Below are 7,871 nucleotides of genomic sequence, written 5' to 3' on the forward strand. Positions count from 1 at the left end.
AAGAAGTGGTATCCCAATAAGTAGTACCGCATTGTGTCGACTGCCACTTAACCACTAGGGCCTCCTGTTCTATGGTGGAGTAGTGCGTTTCACGTGGGAAGAGCTTCCAGATGAGATACAAAACGGGGTGGTCTTCCCCCTTTATCTCTTGCGACAAGAGAGCTCCTATGCCTACCTGGATGTGTCCGTCTGGAGAATGAAGGGCTTCATAAAGTCAGGTTGGGTCAACACAGGCTCCTGGGTCAGTTGTTCTCGGAGTGCGTGAAAAGCATCCTCACATTTCTTCATCCATTGGACCTTCTGGGGCTGTGTTTTCTTTCTTAGGTCCATCAAGGGGGTGGCCAGTGTCGAGAAATTAGGGACAAACTGCGGATAATACCCCGTCAATCCTAAAAACTGCCATACCTGTTTTTTGGATTTAGGGGTAAGGTAGTCCCTCAAAGCCTGTACCTTATCCACCATAATTTCCCTCACTCTACCATATAGCCTAAATAAGTCACCTCCCGCTGTCCTAAATGGCAAGTGGCCGGATTTGCCGTGAGACCCCGCGACGCCCAAGGCTTGTAGTATATTGGTTAGGTGCCGAATATGGTCTCCCCAGCGGGAGCTATAAATGACAATGTCATCAACGTATGCTGGAGACTATAAACTGTGGGGGCTCAGTACCTGGTTTACAAGCCCTTGGAATGTAGCCGCAGCACCATGTAACCCGAAGGGCATTACTGTAAATTGAAAAAGGCCGAATGGCGTGGGAAAGGCTGACTTCGCTTGTGAGGTAGGTGTCAGGGGAATCTGCCAATACTCCTTGGTTAAATCCAGGGTGGAGATAAATTCTGTGTTGTCTAGTCTTTCCAGTAACTCATCCACCGGTGGCATGTGGTAGGCATCAAAGTGAGACATGGCATTCACATTGTGAAAGTCGATTCAAAACCTCACTGAGCCATTTGGCTTGGGGACCAGCACTATGGGACTCCTCCACTCACTCTTCGATTCTTCCACTACCCCAAAGGTTAACATCAACTCCAACTCCTTCCACACGGTCTCCCACATTTTCTTTGGGAGCAGGCGATGGTTCTCTCTCACCTTTTGGCTGGGAATGGTGGCAATGTGGTGGCTGATCACCGTTGTTCTTCCTGGTTGAACAGACAAGACTGTGGGGAAAGCTGCTACTATCTGCCGCACCTGTTCTTGCTGGGTAGGGTTGAGTTCTCAGCTAATGGCTACCGTGCTTGACTCCTCGTACTTGCCGGATAATGGCCCAAGTTCATGTTCTGGGGGGTAGGGGGAACTCATAAAACCCTTGCGGTCCTTCCACACCTTCAGCAGGTTTATGTGGTACACTCGGGTGTCCCTTCGTCGTCTGGACAGTTGAATCTCGTAATCAACAAACCCCATCCTCCGGACCACCTTGAACGGCCTCTGCCACTTGGCTAATAGTTTAGACTCGGAGGAGGGCAGTAACAGCAGAACGCAGTCCTCCAGCTGAAAGTTCCTCATCTTTGTCCCCCGATTATACTGGACCTCCTGGTTGCGCTGTGCCTGTAACAGGTTCTCCAGGGCCAGGGTGCCTAGTTCCCAAAGCCAGTCCCTCAAATGGAGGATATACTGGACTGTACTTTTGACCCGGGTCTCTTGCTCCTCCCAGGTTTCTTTCAAGAGGTCTAAAATCCCCCGGGGTTGTCTCCCGTAGAGGAGCTTGAATAGGGAGAACCTGGTGGAAGCTTGAGGCACCTTGCGTATGGCGAAGAGGAATGCTGGTAGGAACTTGTCCCAGTGGCGGGGGTTGTCCGCCATGAATTTCTGTAGCATCGCCTTCAGGGTTCCATTAAAGCATTCCACCAACCCGTCCGTCTGGGGATGGTAGACGGAAGTCTTGAGGGCACGGATGTTCAATAGTTGGCAGAATTCTGCCATCAATTTGGAGGTTACATTAGTCCCCTGGAAGGTCAATATCTCTCATGGCAACCCCATGCGGGAAAATATCTGCAATAGTTCATTGGCGATGACAGGGGCCATGGATGTTCATAATGGTACGGCCTAAGGATACCAGGTTGCATAGTCTACTATGACCAAGATGTATCTATGGCCCGTGCTACTTCTCTCCAGGGACCCCACCAGGCCGAGGTCAATCTGCTTGAATGGAGTACCAGTCACAGGCAAGGGTACTAGGGGGGCCCTCAGTACCCCCTTCGGGCCAGCCTTCTGGCACTTCGGGCAAGAGGCACAGTAATTCTGGACCTTCTGGTATATGCCCTTAGGAAGGTCTTTTCTCGCCCCAAATTCCCCACCCAGGGGACAGCGTGAGCCAGGCAGAGTAGTCCTCTTTGGAACCTCTGTGGGACCAGCAATTGGCGCACCTCAGCTCGTATCTCTGGCTCCTGGGTCACCCGATAAAGCAGGTCCTTGTGGATCTCAAAATGGGGGCCTTGGGGCTGATACTGCTGAGGATGGGCCTCTCCGTCCCAGCTGGCCGCCTGGTCCCAGGCTCGATTTAGACTGGGGTCCCCTCTCTGTTCTTCCAGGAAATCTCCATCAATATCCAGCCCCCTCGTCCCTTCCACTGTTGAACGGTCGTTTAGGGCCTGACTCCCTTCTGTTACTTTGGGACCTCTCAACGTCCCCTCCAAGGGGTTCTCTGGCCCGGGTTGGCCTAACAAGCCCTGCCTCCCATAGCTTGTTCTGTACCTCTTCTCGGGCTGCCCACTCCACCCCCGTATGAGGTCGGTGAACTCTGGCCAGTCGTGTCCCAACACCACAGGATACATTAATCAAGGAGCCACCCCCACTAAGCAACACACCTCCTGTTGGGCAACCTCCAGTCGTATCCAGACAGTGGGGTAAGACTTCATGTCTTCTACACTTTCCACAGTTTGCATCTGATGAAGTGAGCTGTAGCTCACGAAAGCTTATGCTCAAATAAATTAGTTAGTCTCTAAGTAACTAGTACTCCTTTCCTTTAGTGCCACAAGTACTCCTTTTCTTTTTGCGAATACAGACTAACACGGCTGTTACTCTGAAACATGTATACATTGGAACTGGATCAGTGCCCCAGTGGGATGGGAGTACTCTACCAGTGCCATGTGGATGACGGTCTGGCTGCATCCCGAGTCCACCAGTGCTAAGGTCAGGGTTCCTTCCACTCGCACCGGGATCACAATCTTCGGTGACTCCTCCTTCCGGGCTTGTCGGTCCACCGTCACAACCTGTCCATAATTAAGGTTCATGTAGGGGCACTCTCTCCTGAAGTGCCCCATTTGTCCACACTGGTAGTATCTATCCCAATTCCCCTCCATGGGTAGGGTCCCTTGTGGTAGGCTTGATTCACCTGACGGTTCCTCTTGGCCACGGGACAGGCGCACCCCTGAGGGTTGTGGGAGACCTCGTCTGTCAGGTGGGGAAACGGGAGCTTTTTCCACCAGTCTTATGCACCGCTCCTTCTGGGAGTCAGTCTCTGCCTCCTGAAGTTCTCATCTTAAGACCCACTCGCTCCTCCGGCTCTGCAGCCATGTAGTCTTTGGCAAGGGACGTGGCCTCTGCGAGGATCTTCGGCCGGTGTCACTGCACCCACTCCTTCCCTCCGGTGGGCAGGATCCAGAGGAACTGCTCCAGCACCACAGCCTCGGCCACCTGGCAACTAGTACAGTGTTCAGGCTCTAGCCACCTCCAACAGAGGTCGAGGACCTTCTGGGCTATTGCCTGCGGTCTAGCTCCTGGCGGATATTTCTCTCGACTTAACCTCTGCCGGTACGTCTCCAAATTGATACCCATCTGGTCTAGGATGGCAGCGTTAACCTCCTCATATTGCAGTGCCTCCTGAGGGTCGAGACTACGGTAGACGGCCTGCCCTGGTGCCGTTAAATACAGGGCTAGAATAGTGGCCCAATGCTCAGGGGGCCACTGAGTGGCCGTCGCTACCCGTTCAAAAGTTACTAAGAAGGCCTCGTGGTCGTTCCCAGGCCCCATCTTTGTCAGCCGCATCGGTAGTCCCCCAAAGCCCTCCCCTGGCCCTCCTCCGTCTGAGAAGACACGGGGGACTGGCTGCCGTCTTCAACAAGGTCGCCACCTGTTGAAAGAGTCAATCTTGACTCACTTGCTGCTGAGCGGCCAACTCCCAAACCAACTGTTGCTGGGACTCTTGTTGCTTTGCTGCCTGCAGTTGCTGCTGGGTAGCTAGTTGCTGTAACAGCTGCATCTGCTGTTGCTGCTGTTGTATGGCCTGTTGCTTCTGGTTTTCCAGCAGCCATTTCAAGAGCTTGTCGCTCTCCATTCTGTACATGTGGGTCCTCCTAGCAGGCCTGGGCAATTGCCTGCATTCTCCACCACTTGTGGGGGGTTTTGTACCTCATGAACCTCTTTGATCTGGGGGGGGGGCGAGGTGTGACCCCCACCTCTCTGCGTCTACGTTGGTTTTACTACCCTTCTGGTAGTCAGTACTGTGTGGCCTAATAGCCAAAGTCCATATAACTCCACTTCCCCTGGTGGGATAGCACAGACTAGCGGCTGGAGTCCAAAGAGTGTGCTCCTAGAGCAGGGTGGCCCCATGGCCAGAGTTCCTCTAAATTCTCTTCCCCCTGTGGGATAGCACGGCCGGAGTCCATAGAGTCCATAGAGTCTGCTCCTAAGGCAGTGTGGCCAGAGTCCATATATCCCCTTTAGAGTAAGACAGGGATCGGGAAACTATGTCGTCGAAAGTGGAGGGGGAGGGGGGCTGTGACCCCCGGTGGGGGAGCCAGGGCCCACCCGTCCTCACCGGGTTCTGACCCAGGGCCCTGCCAGTGGCGGGCTGATCCGCCACGGGGTCAGCAGGGAATCCTACCGCAACACGCTGACCTCGCTGTGGTGGGAGGTACCACTCCCTTACCTTCCCTGGGTCCCTCCCCACCAGATCTCCAACAATAGCCGTCCCTGTGGCGTCAGGGTCTCCAGGTTCCTCGGCACCCGACACTCCCTGGGGTTCCAATAGCTGTAGGCCTCTGTTCCCGGTTCCCGACCTCTCAGCTCTCCCCTGTCAGGGTTGTAGCTGCTCCTGGGCTGGAGCCTCCACTGGGCATCCTTCCTCCTTGGCCGCCCACCCTGACTGAACCGCCCTGCAGGCTTTTGTACTTGACTTCCGGTTGGAGCATGCCCAGCAGAGCCTCAGGGGCGTGGCTTCCTCTGCTAGGAGCGAAGGGTTAACCCTCTCAGTCCCAGTGTGGGGCTGGTCCGCCCCGTCACAGTGTTGCACCATGAAGTAACTTCACATATTTTCCATGCAACAGCCCTCTGGGCTGTACCCGAATAGCTATTGCAATAGCTTCTCTATAGTTCCAGTGTGGTTCCTGGGATGTGCCCTGTGGGTTGCCTGATCATTCTGTGTGTTGGATTCTCATTTCTGAGAGATTCCTGCCTCTCCCAAAGGAACAGAAAATAAATCATTTGAAATGGGAAAGGAAATGTCCAGCCTTCTCAGTCTACTGGGGTGATGCACAGTGCCCCCTTTTTGATGAAACCCTGTTTTAAAGTAAACTTCTTAGGTTTGATCTTTGCTTTGGCTAATGTTCATCCCAAGCGTCACTGAGGAGTTCTCAAACCTGTACTTGCAAAAGTGCTAGAGAGATTGTAGAGATGACATCCTGCTCAAACCACAGACCAGTATCTGAGTTCTGGACTACTTGAATTAGACACTAGCAGAAGAGGGCACATTTGACAGGATCTAATTCCATCCACTAGACGCAGCCCCCCCGCCCCACACACAGAGTTGCTTACGTTATTTTGATATTGTCTATAGATCCATTCCATTTCTGCATCATACAATTATCCACACACCTGCCTTCCAGAAGCTGGTATACAAGCACAAAATTCTTTTATTTTATTTTATTTTTTACCAAAGTTTTCTCATATGAACTCAAACAAAATTGTTTCTTTCAGCCTTTGGGCAACAAACCACTTTTATTTATTTATTTATTTTATTATTGGCTTGATTGCAAAATTGATTGGGAAAACAATATTCTCAACCCCTTTTAGGCTTTGTTCATTTTAATGGTAATGGTTTCTGAACTTTGTAATAAGGGTCTCACTTTAACCTACCTCCCAGCTGACTAATTTTCTCTCTGCAAAGCCTTTTTTTTTTTTTGTAAACATTGTCCAGTGTGACTTATTAATTCCTTATAAAATGAAGGAAAAATCCCATGGGGAAAATACTTCACATAACAAAACTCTAGGTTAAATTTTTCAGAGACACCTGTCCAAGGTGGTGGCCTGTTATAACGTACTGCCTTTATAATAATTAAAAATAAGCCTATATCTGCTGCCATCTAGTGGGCATTTCACAAAATAGCTGCCTGTTTCTCCTGCTTAGAATATGCTGCCCTCTAGTGGACATCTTGCAGCATCACTGACCTTTCCACATAACTTTATTATGTGCTGCATTTCTTCCAATTTGCTGCCCCTAGTGTCGATTATGCAGCATGAAAGTCTATTGCTCTGTTCTTACCCTCTTCTCTCTTCTAGAGTTAGCTCCAGTGGATACTGTTAGCTGCCTCTTTCCATCCTTGTGGCACCTTAGAGACTAACAAATTTATTTGAGCATAAGCTTTCGTGAGCTACCGCTCACTTCATCGGATGCATTCAGTGGAAAATACAGTGGGGAGATTTATATACATAGAGAACATGAAACAGTGGGTGTTACCATACACACTGTAACGAGAGCAATCACTTAAGGTGAGCTATTACCAGCAGGAGAGTGGAAGGGAAAAAACCTTTTGTAGTGATAATCAAGGTGGGCCATTTCAAGCAGTTGACAAGAACATCTGAGGAACAGTGGGGGGGGGAGGGGAAATAAACATGGGGAAATAGTTTTACTTTGTGTAATGACCCATCCACTCCCAGTCTTTATTCAAGCCTAAGTTAATTGTATCCAGTTTGCAAATTAATTCCAATTCAGCAGTCTCTTGTTGGAGTCTGTTTTTGAAGTTTTTTTGTTGAAGAATTGCAACTTTTAGGTCTGTAATCGAGTGACCAAAGAGAATTAAGTGTTCTCTGACTGGTTTTTGGAGGGGCTAATCACATCAGCCTAATCACATCAGCCACACTATCACATAGGGCCTAATCACATCAGCCACACTATCAGAGGCTCGTTCACCTGCACATCTACCAATGTGATATGTGCCAGCAATGCCCCTCTGCCATCATTGGCCAAACTGGACAGTCTCTACATAAAAGAATAAATGGACACAAATCAGACGTCAAGAATTATAACATTCATAAACCAGTCGGAGAATACTTCAATCTCTTTGGTCACTCGATTACAGACCTAAAAGTGGCAATTCTTCAACAAAAAAACTTCAAAAACAGACTCAAACAAGAGACTGCTGAATTGGAATTAATTTGCAAACTGGATACAATTAATTTAGGCTTGAATAAAGACTAGGAGTGGATGGGTCATTACAAAATGTAAAACCATTTCCCCATGTTTATCCCCACCAACCCACCCATTCTTCCTCAGATGTTCTTGTCAACTGCTGGAAATGGTCCACTTTGATTATCACTACAAAAGGTCCCCCGGCCCCCACCCCACTCTTCTGCTGGTAATAGCTCACCTTAAGTGATCACTCTCGTCACAGTGTGTATGGTAACACCCATTGTTTCATGTTCTCTGTGTATATAAATCTCCCCACTGTATTTTCCACTGAATGCATCCAATGAAGTGAGCTGTAGCTCATGAAAGCTTATGCTCTAATAAATTTGTTAGTCTCTAAGGTGCCACAAGTCCTCCTTTTCTTTTTGCGAATACAGACTAACACGGCTGCTACTCTGAAAGCTTTCCATCCTTGATGCTCTTGTGTCCCTGTTGGTCATCATTCAGTAGAACAGCCCATTTCTTGTCCCTTAAC

This window comes from Lepidochelys kempii, unplaced genomic scaffold (assembly GCF_965140285.1).
Source record: "Lepidochelys kempii isolate rLepKem1 unplaced genomic scaffold, rLepKem1.hap1 scaffold_134, whole genome shotgun sequence".
In the NCBI taxonomy this organism is placed as follows: Eukaryota; Metazoa; Chordata; order Testudines; family Cheloniidae; genus Lepidochelys; species Lepidochelys kempii.